Raw genomic sequence first — 14649 nt, 5'->3', positions numbered from 1 at the left:
AGGTACTAAGTTTGTTTAGGGAGTGGGTGAATCCTACACAGAATTATAAAAAAAATCCAAAGAAAAAATTGTTGCAACTATTTCAGTACATTGGAATTTCTTTGCTAGCTAGGAAAAAGAGTTAGTAATACGGATTCCTGCATACTTTTGCTAAGAACAATTCAAGCAGAAACAAACAGAGTGAGCACTGAGAACTGATGGTGAATTTCAAGATTCAAGAAAATAGCAGAAACTGTGTTTGAGTTGCATATCTATATTAAACCATCTGTATACTGCAAAATGTATTAAAATCTAAAAATTTAAACTGTTCCTGTCTGGAAACGATTGAACCTAAAAAAAAAAAAAATTGAGAGCAAAGTTTGTTGAGGGGAAGATGAAAAGTGCCGAAGATCCAAAGAATCCAATGAAAAAATTGTTGAAGCCCTTTGAGCATATTGGAATTATCTGACTAGTGCCTATAGCAAAGATTTAAAAAATTGTGTCCTGAATACATCTGCTTAGAGCTACTTTGTCCAGGAACAAACAACAGAGTGAATACTTTGAACTTTTTTTGTGTGTGAGGTTTCAAGAATCTAGCACAAACCATGTTTTATTTCTAGCTCTATATCCAACCATCTTATAGTGCAAAATGAAGGGAAACCTAAAAATTCAAATGGTTCATGTATGCAAACTGTTGAATCTAAGAGAAGTAAACTTGGAGAACAATGTGAGTTTAGTAAACATATGAGTCATGTCAAGTATCAAAGGAATCCAAAGACAAAAATTTTGGCAGCTCTTTCTAAACAGGTGAATTTTCCTGCTAGCTTCTAAAGCACTGGCAGAGAAAGATTTGTCATGAGAATCTCCTTACAGCTACTTTGACCAGGAACAAACCACAGAGTAACGACTTAGACCTGATTGTTTGAGTGAAATTTCAAGCTTCTAGAACAAACCATTTTTGATTTGTAGCTCTATTTCCATCCATTTCTTTAGTGCAAAACAAAGTGATACTTAACAATTCTAACATTTTATGTATGCAAACTATTGAATCTAGGCATCTCAAACTGTGGGTACAAAGTGAGTTTAGAGAATTGGTGAAGCCTACCATGTATCAAAGAAATCTAATGAAAAAAAAAATGATGCAGCTTTTTTACTACATAGGAATTCTCCTCCGAGATCTATTGCAAGTTATTAAAAATAATCCTGAATGCTTCTGCTTAGAAGTGCTTCCATCAGGAACAAACTACAGAGAGAGCACTGAGAACTAATTGTGTATGACATTTTGTAAGCAGCTAGCACAAACAGCGTTTTATTTTCATCTTTTTTTTTATGCAACTATATAGTGCAAAACGATGTGAAACCTGAAAGTTCAACTGTTCCTGTCTGAAAACTGTTGAACCTAGGAGAACCAAACTTCAGAAAAAAAGTGTGCTTAAGAAAAGCATGAAACCAGCTGAGTATAACACAAATGAAATGAAAAATATGTGGCAGCTCTTTCAATACACTGAATTTTCATGCTAGCTCCTAAAGCACTGATAGAGAAAGCTGTTCCTGCCTGCCTCGGCTGAGAGCTTCTTTGACTAGGACAAACCTCAGAGTAAACAATTAAAACTCTTTGTGTGGGTGAAATTTCTAGCGTATAGAACAAACCATGCTTGATTTGTAGCTCTATTTCCATCCAACTATATAGTGAAAAACAAAATGAAACCTGTTCTGGTGTAAAAACTAGGAGTCCCAAACTGGGTGTATTAATTACATTTAGTGGAAGTGTCAACTCAGCTGAGTATCAAAGAATTCCAATGAAATTATTGTGGTAGATCACAGAATTTTGAGATTCTCATGCTAAATGCTACAATGATTTAAAATAAGGTGTTTTCCCTTGATTCTACATAGAAGTACTTCCACCAATAGCAAACACAAAGTGAGCAATGTAAACTGATTTTTTCTACCAAGTTTAAGAAGTTAGAAGACTGTGTTTAATTTACAACTCTATTTTTATAAACTGATAGTGTGCAAAATAAAGTGAAACCTGAAAATCCAAACTGTTGCTCTCTGCAAACCATTGAAACTAGGAAAACCAAACTTGTAAAACAAAATGTGTTTAGTGAAAGGGAGACTCATCCCAAGTATCAAGAAATGCAATAAAAAATTGCAGTGCTTACAGTATATGGGAATTTTTTTTTCTCGCTCCTAAAACATTGATAGACCAAGATGTTTCTGCAAGCCTCTTCTCAGAGCTACATTCACCTGGAAAGACAAAGAGTGGACAGTGAGAACTGATTGTGTGTGTGAAGTTTCAAAGATCCAGTACTACCTTATTTGATTTGTAGCACTATTTCCATTCATCACTATAGTGCCAACAGAGTGAAACCTGATAATTCAAACTCTTCCTCTGTGCAAACCTGTGTACCTAGGAGCACAAACTTGTGGTACCAAGTGTGTATACTTTAAGAGTGAACCCTGTTGAGTATCAAAGAAGTCCAATGAAAAAATTGTGGCAGCTCTTTCAGTGCATGGGGATTATACTTCTAGCTCCTAAAACGTTGATAGAGAAAGCTGTTCATACATGCCTCTGCTTAGAGGTACTTTGATCATTAAAAACATAGAGTTAACACTAAGACCTCATTGTGTGTGTGAAATTTCAAGCTTCTGGAATGATTGGGTTTGATTTGTAGCTCTATTTTGACCAATCTCTATAGTCTACAAAAAGTAAAACCTAAAAATTGAAACTCTTCTTCTGTGCAAACAGTTTAGCATAGGAGTCCCAAACTGAAGAGACTAGGTGGATTTAGGGAGTGGGTGAATCCTACAGAAAATCATAAAAAATCCAATTAAAACTTTTCCAGGTATTTCAGTATATTGGAATTCTTTTATTATCTAGTAAAATTTGTTAGTGAAAATGATTCCTGTGTGCTGTTGCTACGAATACTTTAAGCAGAAACAAACAGAGGGAGTACTGTGAACTGATTGTGAATGCCAAGTTTCAATTAACTAGCAAAAAACGTGTTTGAATTGCAGATCTATATTCATCAACCTGTATAGTGAAAAACAAATTAAAATCTGAAAATTCAAACTGCTCCTGTCTGAAAACCATTGAACCTAGGAAAACCAAACTTGGAAAGCAAAGTTTGTTTAGGGGAAGATGAAAAGTACCAATGATCCAATGAATCCAATGGAAAAAAAAAATGTTGCAGCTCTTTGAGTATATTGGAATTATCTGACTAGTTCCTAAAGCAAAGATTTTAAAAATAAAATTTGTTCCTGCCTACATCTGCTTAGAGCTACTTTGTCCAGGAACAAACAACAGAGTGAATATTTTGAGTTGATTGTGTTTGTGAAGTTTCAAGCATCAAGCACAAACCATGTTTTATTTCTAGCTCTATTTCCATCCATGTTATAGTGCAAAATGAAGGGAAAACTGAAAATTCAAATGGTTCATATATGCACACTGTTGAATCTAGGAGAAGTAAACTTGGAGAATAATGTGAGTTTATTAAACAGATGAGTCATGTCGAGTACCAAATAGATCCAATGAAAAAAAATTTGGCTACTCTTTCCTGCTGGTTTTTAAAGCACTGACAGAGAAAGATTTCCTGTGACATTCTGCTTAGAGCTACGTTCACCAGGAACAAACCACAGAATAACCACTTAGACCTGATTGTGTAAAATTTCAAGCTTCTAGAACAAACTATGTTTGATTTGTAGCTCTATTTCAATCCATTTCTTTAGTGCAAAACAAAGTGAAACCTAACAATTTACACCATTCTCTGTGCAAAATGCTTGAATCTGGGCATTTCAAACTGTGGGGACAAAGTGAATTTAGAGAACTGGTGAAGCCTTCTGTGTATCAAAGAAATCTAATGAAAAGAAATGATGCAGCTTTTTCACTACTTAGGAATTCTCCGGCTAGCTCCTATAGTGAGTTATTAAAAATAATTCCTAAATCCTTCTGGTTAGACAGTCTTCCATCAGGAACAAACCACAGAGAGAGCACTGAGAACTAGTTGTGTATGACATGTTTAAAGCAGCTAGCCCACATCATGTTTATTTTTATTTTTATGCAACTATATAGTGTGAAACAATTGATACCTGAAAGTTCAACTGTTCCTGTCTGAAAACCATTGAACCTAGGAGAACCAAACTTGCAGAAAAAAAGTGTTTTTAAGGAAAGCATGAATTTAGCTGAGTATAACAGCAATGAAACCAAAAATATGTTGCAGCTCTCTCAATACATTGAATTTTCATGCTAGCTCCTAGAGCACTGATAGAGAAAGCTGTTCCTGTCTGCCTTGTCTGAGGGCTTCTTTGACCATGAAATTCAACACAGTAAACAATTAGAACTGTTTGTATGGGTGACATTTGAACTTTCTAGAACAAACCATGCTTGATTTGTAGCTCTATTTCCATCCAACTATATAGTTAAAAATAAACTGAAACCTGAAAATTAAAACTGTTCCTGTGTTCAAACTTTTGACACTAGGAGTCCCAAAAGTGGTGTAATAATTATATGTAGTGAAAGGGTCAAATCTGCTGAGTATCAAAGAGTTTCAATGAAACAATTGTGGTAGATCTCAGTATGTTGATATACACTGGCTAAATTTTACAAGGAGTTAAAATAAGCTGTTCTTGCTTGCTTCTGCTTAGAAGTACTTCCACCGGTAACAAAGCACAGAGTGAGCAATGAGAACTGATTTTTTATACCAAGTTTAAGAAGTTATACAGACCGTGTTTAATTTATAGCTCTATTTTTTATCCACTGATATTGTGCAAAATAAAGTGAAACCTGAAAATCCAAACTGATGCTATCTGCAAACCATTGAAACTAGGAAAACCAAACTTGAAAAACAAAGTGTGTGTAGTGAAAGGATGAAACCTTCCGAGAATCAAGTTCCAATGACAAATTTTTGCAGTGATTTCATTATATGGGAATTTTTCTTATGGATCCCAGAACATTGATAGACCAAGCTGTTCCTGCAAGTGTCTTCTTAGAGCTGTATTAACCTGGAAAAACAAAGAGTGGATTGTGAGAACTGATTGTGTGTGTGAAGTTTTGAAAATCTAGCAAAAAACATATTTGATTTGTAGCACTATTTTCATTCATCACTATAGTGCCTACAGAGTAAAACCTGATAATTCAAATGTTCCTCTCTGCAAACTTTTGTACCTAGGAGCACAAACTTGTGGTACAAAGTGTGTATACTTAAAGGGGTAACCATGTTGAGTATCAAAGAAGTCCAATAAAAAATTTTTGCAGCTCTTTCAATACATAGGAATTTTATTTCTAGCTGCTAAAATGCTGATAGAGAAAGCTGTCCATTGATGTCTCTGCTTACAGGTACTTTGATCAGGAAGAAACCACAGAGTGAAAAATTGATCTCACTGTGTGTGTGAAATTACAAGCTTCTGGAACAATGGTATTTGATTTGTAGTTCTATTTCTAAAAATCTTTATAGTTCACAACAAAGTAAAACCTAAAAATTCAAACTCTTCTTGTGTGTAAACAGTTTAACCTAGGAGTTCCAAACTGGAGGCACTAAGAGGTTTTAGGGAGTGGGTTAATTCTACCGAAAATCATAAAAAATCCAATTAAAAAAAATGTTGCACCTATTTCCGTATATTGGAATTCTTCTGCTAGCTCGTTAAACGAGTTAGTAAAATTGATTCCTGCATGCTTTTTCTAAGAATACTTCAAGCAGAAACAAACAAAGTGAGAACTGAGGACTGATGGTGAATGTCAAGTTTCAAGGAACTAGCAGAAACACTGTTTGAGTTGTAGATCTATATTCATCCACCTGTATAGTGCAAAAAGAATTAAAATCTGAAAATTCAAACTTTTCCTGTCTGAAAACCATTGAATATAGGAAAACTAAACTTGGAGAGCACATTGTGTTTAGGGGAATATGAAAAGTGCTGAGGATCCAAGGAATCCAATGAAAAAATTGTTTCAGCTCTTTCAGTATATTGGAATTATCTGACCAATTTCTAAAGCAAAGATTTAAAAAAAAAAAAACTGTTCCTGCATACATCAGCTTAATGCTAATTTGTCCAGGAACAAACAGCAGAGTGAATACTTAAAACTGATCATGTGTGTGTGAAGTTTCAAGCTTCTAGTACCAACCATATTTTAGTTGTTGCTCTATTTCCATCCATCTCTATAGTGTGAAATGAAGGGACACCTGAAAAAAATTTCAATGGTTCATGTATGAAAACTATTGAAACTAGGAGAAATAAACTGGGAGAACAATGTGAGTTTAGTAAACAAATGAGTCATGTCGAGTATCAAAGGAATCCAATGAAAAAATTTGATAGCTTTTTTAAACATGTGAATTTTCTTGCTAGTTTCTAAGCACTGATAGAGAAAGACTTGCTGTTAGATTCTTCTTAGAGATACTTTTAACATGAAAGAAACCACAGAGTAACCACTTATACATGATTGTTTGAGTGAAATTTCAAGCTTCTAAAACAAACCATGTTTGATTTGTAGATCTATTTCCATACATTTCTTTAGTGCAAAACAAAGTGAAACCTAACAATTCAAACTGTTCCTGTGTTCAAACTGTTGAATGAAGGTGTCTGAAACTGAGAGTAAAAAGTATGTTTAGAGAAGTGGTGAAGCCTGCCGTGTATCAAAGAAATCCAATTAAGAGAAATGATGCAGGTCTTTCACTACATAGGAATTCACCTACTAGCTCCTAAAACGAGTTAATAAAAATGATCCCCACATGCTTCTGCTTAGAAGTGCTTCCATTAGGAACAAACCACAGAGAGAGCACTTGGAACTTATTGTGTATGACGTGTTTAAAGCAGCTAGCACAAACAGTGTTTTTTTAATCTTTATTTTTATGCCACTATATAGGGCAAAAGGATGTGAAACATGAAAGTTCAAACTGTTCCTGTCTGAATACCATTGAAACTAGGAGAATCAAACTTGCAGAAGAAAGTGTGTTTAAGGAAAGTGTGAATTCACCTGAGTATAACAGTAATGAAATGAAAAGTGTGTTTCAGCTCTCTGAATACATTGAATTTTCATGCTAGCTCCTAAATCACTGATAAAGAAAGCTGTTCCTTTCTGGATCGGCTGAGAGCTTCTTTGACAAGGGCAATCCACAGAATAAACACTTAGAACTGTTTGTGTGGGTGAAATTTTAAGTATCTATCACAAACCATGCTTGAGTTGTAGCTCTATTTCCATCTAACCCTTCTAGTGAAAAACTGACTGAAACCTGAAACTGTTCCTGTGTTCAATCCTTTGAAACTAAGAGTCCCAAACTTGGTGTAAAAGTTATATTTAGTGAAATGGTCAACTCTGCTGAGTATCAAAGAATTCCAATGAAACTATTGTGGTAGATTGCAGAATGTTGAGATTCTACTGCTAAATCCTACAATGAGTTAGAATAAGCTGTTTCTGCTTGCTTCTACTTAGAGATATTTCTACCAGGAATGAATCACAGAGTGAGCAATGAGAACTGTTATTGTATGCCAAGTTTAAGAAGCTAGCACAGACCGTGTTTAATTTGCAGCTCTATTTTTATCCTCGGATATAATGCAAAATAAAGGGGAAACTGAAAATTCAAACTGTTGCAATCTGTAAACTGTTGAAATTAGGAAAACCGAACTTGAAAAGCAAAGTGTGTTTAGTTAATGGTTTAATCCTCCCGAGTATCGAGAAATCCAATGAAAAATTGTTGCCTCGCTTTCAGTATAAATGCTGCAGTCTGGCTGGGCACAAGTCAGGAGCCACTTGTCAAAACAAATGAACTTTATTTTTAGAACACACACACCAAACCACACAGCTCCTCAGGAAAACCTTCAGAGCCCACCTGCCACCACCAGCTTCCCACAAGCCTCTCCACCTCCCCCACTCCTCCTGCTCTTGAGGCTGATTGGCTGGGTTGCGTGGGCAGAGCCAAAAAAGTCCCCCAATGAGCGGCTCTGTGGTCTGAAAGGGCGGGAAAACAGCCCAATGAGCATCACCGCAGAGGAGCCAATCAGTTGGCAGCAAGAAGTTTGCTGGGGCTGCTGTGAGCCAATCATCAACTGGCAGCTGGAAGTTTGCTGGCAGCTGGAAGTTTGGTGGCAGCTGGAAGTTTGCTTGGGCCCCTTCCCCCTCTCTTTAAACAACAAGCATGTGGCTTAGGGACCGTGCCTGCCTTAGGTTGTCCAATAGTACATATGGTCCTTACCCGTTATCGGATGAGCTGACCTCAAGGCGTCAGCCTCCTCTCTTAGGTTGGTACCATTGCAATTGGATCTTACCCGTCACTGACTACCGGTCCAGTATACAGCCACACCTGTGGATAGGTCTTTGTACCAGTGGGGGTTGAGGTTCTTTGCCTCACCTATGTTGGCCCCCAAATTTTAGCTGAACGACCATGACAAGCAGAAGGGAGGAAGATACACCAAGCCAATTGATGGTTGCTTTTGGAAAAATTGTACCACTGATGACACCATCAGCAAAAATACCCCAACAGTACCACAAGTCGCTGCACCAACAGATAGTTCACAATGCATACAGGTGAGTTCACAATGCATACAAGTGATTCATAGGCCAGGCAAGTTCTGCAAGCAGTTCAGTGATGTCTCCTCTTGGAAAAATTGTACCCCAACACTACCATAAGTCACTGCACCAACAGGTAGTTCATAATGCATTCAAGTGAGTTCACAATGCATACAAGTGATACATAGTCCAGGCAAGTTCTGCAAGCAGTTCAGTGATGGCTATTGCAGAAGCTGTAGATTGGTTTTATCTTTGTCTTCACAGGCACTGGGATGAAGATAGGAATTCTGGCAATAATGGCTAAAGAAAAATTTATATAACATTCCAGAAGGCACTAAAAGAAAACAATTTTCTTTTCTTTTTTTTTAGAAAATAATTTTCTTAACAATGTACCGTATCTTCAACAGAATTATTAAATATAATGAAAAGGAAAGGTGAAAGTAAAATTACAGATCTGTTAACCTCCTTTTTGTTCATATATTTAAACAATCCTCATGGTTTAATTTAAATTAAACCATTCAAATCACGTGAAAAACAAATATATTTGGATATATTTTTTCATGAGCGCTCATCATATATGATATATGGACATATGCACATTCAAACATATAACACAAAACACAAGTGTGCACACATAATATAATTCATACAGCACATAACATAATAGTAAAGGACTTATAACTTTTTACAGGTGAAATATCCATTGCTATGTTTAAAAATTATATAGTCAAAAAATAGAACTGATCAGCAAAACATTAACCTAGGTCTGTATGAGCTCAAAAAACAAAATAGAACTTCATGATGTGGGAAAGGGCAATAATAAAATAGATATTGAAAAATGCATCCTGGTTCTGTCGCAGATGTAAGGGTAGCCAAACTGCAGTTCTGGAGATCAGCTGTTATCAGTTTGAGCCAAATCATCTTATTTTTGGTCTGTAGAAATCGCTTTAGTTAATCTCTCTGGAATCCTAATCGGCTGCTGTTCTCCCTGTGGAAACACACAAACAGACCCCCGACTCCAGACAATCACTGGGTCAGGACCTTAGTTAATCTCTCTGGAATCCAAATTGGCTGCTGTTCTCCCTGTGGAAACACATAAACAGACCCCCGACTCTAGACAATTACTGGGTCAGGACCTTTCCATTGTCCTGTTAGAATATCCTTCCAAAGTACCTTGGGCTTATGCACATTTTTTGGACACATATGCCTTTCCGCAGCACTAAGTCCTGATGAATCCAAATTTTAAAAGTTTAGAGTAAAAAGGGTTATTTTAAGTTTATCTTTGGGGAATATATACCCCTTCCCAATTCCTTCTTTTTGCTTTAATAAGTATATTTTAATAGTTTGATGAGCTCTTTCAACTATGCCTTGTCCCTGTGGATTGTATGGGATTCCTGTTATATGAGTAATGCCAAATGATGAGCAAAATTGTTTAAAAGAGGTAGAAGTATAACCAGGGGCATTATCTGTTTTTAACTGTTTTGGAACGCCTACAGTGGCAAATTTTTTTTAAGCAATGAGCTATAATATCTTTAGTTTTTTCTCCAGCATGAAGGGAGCCCATCAAAAATCCAGAAGAAGTATCAACTGTAACATGCAAATATTTTAATTTTCCAAATTCTGGCAAGTGTGTGATGTCCATCTGCCAAATATGGTTAGGTATCAGTCCTCTAGGATTGACTCCAAGATTAACTTGTGGTAAAATGGTCACACAATTTTGACATTGTTTTATTATTTGTCTAGCTTGTTCCTTAGTTATTTTAAAATGCTTTTGTAAAGTATTAGCATTGACATGGAACTTTTTATGAAAATCTGTAGCTTCTTCTAGTGTAGAGAATATATGTATGTCATGTGTAGTTTTATCTGCTAAATCATTGCCCAATCTAAGGGCTCCAGGCAATCCTGTATGTGCCCTGATATGTCCTATAAAGAACTTATCTTTTCTGTCCCAAATTAGACTTTGTATAGTGGAAAGCAAAGAGAAAACAGTAGAGGAAGGGGAAATCCTACCAGCATCTTCAAGGGATATTATAGCATTAACTATATACTGACTATTGGAAAATAATTAAATACAGAATCTTTAAACATCACAAAAGCTTGTAATACTTCATTAAGCTCTACCTTTTGAGCTGATTGTTTGGGTACTAAAAATGTAAAAGTTTGATCAGGTATAACTATTGCTGCTGTACCATTATTTGACCCATCAGTGTATATATTTGGAGCATTCATGATAGGTATTTTTCTTGTCATTTTTAGAAAAATTACAGGATGCAATGACCAAAAAGACAATAAAGGATTAGATGGTAAGTGGTTATCAAATGAAACATTAGATTTGCACATGATTATTGCCCAAGTATTTAACTCATTAGCTAACTCATCAATTTGATTCATAGTATATGGAGTAATAATTTTATTGGGAGAAATTCCAAACACTCCCTTTGCTGCTTTTATTCCTTTGAGTATTAATTGTCCTACAGCCTCAGGATACCTAGTAAGAATAGTGTTAGGAGAATAAGATAAATGTATCCATAATAATGGACCTGCTTGCCAAAATACTCCTGTAGGAATATTTTTTGTTGGTAGTACAATAAATAATAAAGGCAAACTTTTATCACTTCTATCCAAATGCATATTTTCCATATATGTTTCAATGATTTTTAATGCCTTTCTTGCTTCAGGCATTAACATTTGTGGTGAATTTGGATCTGATGTACCTTTTAGGATATCAAATAAAGGTCCCAACTGTCCTGTTGGTATACCTAGATAAGGCCTTATTTAATTTATGTCTCCTAATAACTTTTGAAAGTCGTTAAGTGATTTGAATTGGTTTACTCGTATTTGAATTTTTGGTGGACGGACCATGGATGAGGATAATAGAACTCCCAAATAATTAATTGGAAATTTTAATTGCACTTTATCTATTGCTATGTCTAGATTATAATTTTTTTAATAAGTTTGTAAGTGTGGCATAACATTCTAGCAATGTGTTTTTATCTTTGTGTGCTAATAATACATCATCCATATAGTGAAATATTTGTAGTTCAGGATTTTGATTTCTAAGTGGCTGGATTACATTAACATAAACTTGACACATAGTTGGGCTGTTAACCATCCCTTGAGGGAGTACTTTCCATTCATATCTCTGATCAGGACCTTCGTGATTCAGTGCAGGGATAGTAAATGCAAAACGTGGACTATCTTCAGGATGAATTGGAATTGAAAAAAAAATCTTTAATATCTATAACTAAAACATACCAAGTTTTTGGAAAAGCAGACAATTGAGGAATCCCCAATTGAGCATGTCCCATAATAACCATCTCATTATTAATGTCTCTTAAATCTTGCAATAATCTCCATTTACCAGATTTCTTTTTGATGACAAAAATGGGAGTATTATGGGGAGATACAGAAGGTTGTATATGTCCTTCTGCTAATTGTTGTTTGACCAGGTCATGGGCTGCTTGTATCTTTTCTTTAGTCAGGGGCCACTGAGGAACCCATACAGGTCTTTCTGATTTCCAAGTAATTTTTATTGTCTCAGTGGCCCTTTCTGAAAATCCAGCCCATGTCTGTCCATTCCTTGGTCTATTTGTATTGGTGCTGCTATACCTTGTTCTTGTTTTTCTAATCTTTTTCCTTTCCTAAAACCTTGTCTAGTCATAATAGTGGGTGTATTTTGGTTGATGTTATTTGTTAATGTCAAACCTAATTGGTCTAGGACATCTCGTCCCCATAAATTTATGGGAAGTTGATCCAATACATATGGCTGTATAGTTCCTTCACATCCTTCAGGATACTTCCAATCTAATACCATTGCACTTCTATGGGGATTAGTCACCATTCCTAGGCCTCGAAGTGTTTGAGTGGCTTGTTGTAATGGCCAATGTATTGGCCATTCTTGACAAGAGATGATGCTAAGGTCTGCACCTGTATCCAGTAGCCCATTAAATTCATGTCCTTGAATATTTAGTTTTAGCATGGGGTGAGAATCTAAATTTAAAGAAAGCATAGCCCAATCTACACCTGTGGAGCCTAATTCCCTGGAACCTCTTTCTACAGTATGACTGGAAATTTATCATGTAGGCTGGGTATTATTATTAACTGTGCTATTCTATCTCCTGGTGAAATTACTGATATACGCTTTGGAGAACTGGCTATAATTTTTATCTCAACTTCATAATTGGGATCAGTTACCCCAGGACTTATCATAAGTCCTTTTAGAGTAAAAGAGCTGTGTCCCAATAATAAACCTACTGTTCCTTTGGGAAGAGGTCCTTTTACCCCTGTGGGAATGATTTGAACTCCCATCTCTGGAGTTAGTACTGCTCTGGCGGAGGCACAGATGTCCAACCCTGTGCTCCCTCTGGTTTGTCTGATGAGGGATCTGATGGACAATGTGTCCTAGGCACTACCCTGATGGGGTTGCTGGGTTCCTCCAGTGCTCCATATATTTGTGGTTTTGGGCCCCGGAGCATTGGTCCCCCCTGTCCATTTTTTGGCAACGGAGCCCTATGCCTTTCTCCATGATATCATGGATAAACACCTGGTCCTTGTTCGTTTTTTGATAATGGAGTACCTTCTATGGTGGTTTGATAATGGCATTCATTAGCCCAATGTCTCCCTCTATGGCATCGTGGGCAAACACCCGGTATTCTACTCCTTTGATACCTAGTTTTGTTAAACCCTCCTCCTGTGGGGCAATTCCTTTTAAAATGTCCTGTTTGTTCACAATTGTAGCATGATCTTGGCCTGGCATCTAAAGCCTGTTTTACTGCAGCTGCCATGACTTGCCCTTGTTCTAAAGCCTGTTTTACTGCAGCTGCCACGACTTGCTCTTGTTCATTAATGTCTCTACATAATTTAATATATGTGTTTATATCTTCATGTTTCCATGGTCTAATGACTTCTCTGCACCAACGATTCGCTTGCTCATAAGCCAGTTGTTTTAGTAATGGCATTGCTTGTTCTGTATTCCCAAAAACTCTGGTAGCTGTTTGAATAAGCCTATCTACAAATTCAGCATAAGGTTCATTAGCTCCTTGTATTACCTTAGATAATTGACCTTGTAAACCTCTATGTCCTTGTAAAGTCTTCCATGCCTTAACTGCATCTGCAGCATTTTGTGCGTATACACCAGGATCATATGCAATTTGTTGCTGCTGATCCTCATAAGGTCCCTTTCCTAACAACATATCTAGATTTCTCTGAGGATAACCAGCTGCTGCATTTTGCCTAGCCGTCTCCTTGCAAAATTCCTCATTGGCAACCTTCCATAACAGGTATTGTCCTCCATTTAGCACAGCTTTACACATATTAGCCCAATCTGCTGGCGTCATGTTCAACTTGTTAATGGATTCAACCAAGCTTACAGTGAAGGGTGCTTGAGGACCATAGGTTGTTACAGCCTCTTTTAGCTGCTTCACTGTTTTGAAATTTAAAGCATGGTGAACTCACTGCCTTCCTGCCTCAAATACGGGGCATGTTAATATTTGAGATCTTGTCTCAGGATCACAACTATCAACTGCGGGGGTTGGGGGCCTCCCAGCATATGGAGGTGGCCTTGTTGGTTCGACACTTACGTCCTCTGGTGATAGAAAGGTGTTAGTAGCAGTCTCCTGTAGAGGTGGTGCTGTTGGTTGGACACTTACACCCTCTGGTGATAGAAAGGTGTTAGTAGCAGTCTCCTGTTGTAACTTTCCCCCTGATGGCTTTTTCTGCTTTACACTTTCTTTCTCTGTCTGACTAGCTTGAGAGGCCTTCTCTTTTACTTGATTTTTTTCCTCTGTCTGACTAGTTCAAGAGACCTTCTCTTTTAATTGAATTTTTTCCTCTCTATGACTAGTTCAAGAGACCTTCTCTTTTACTTGAATTTTTTCCTCTGTCTGACTAGCTTGAGAGGCCTTCTCTTTTACTTGATTTTTTTCCTCTGTCTGACTAGCTTGAGAGACCTTCTTTTTTACTTGAATTTTTTTCTCTGTCTGACTAGCTTGAGAGACCTTCTCTTTTACTAATTTTTTCTACTATAACTATAATACAACCCAAGAAGATAACGCCAAAAAAAAAAACTGAAACAGAGTGAAACAAAATTGGAACAACAGAAAATCATTATAGCCTTTCTATCCTCCTGAAATGTCCATCCGTCCTTTCTCCCTATCTGTTCCTCAGATGTGAGC

This window comes from Marmota flaviventris, chromosome 9, assembly GCF_047511675.1.
Source record: "Marmota flaviventris isolate mMarFla1 chromosome 9, mMarFla1.hap1, whole genome shotgun sequence".
Taxonomy (NCBI): domain Eukaryota; kingdom Metazoa; phylum Chordata; class Mammalia; order Rodentia; family Sciuridae; genus Marmota; species Marmota flaviventris.
Note: the sequence above shows the minus strand (reverse complement) of the source record.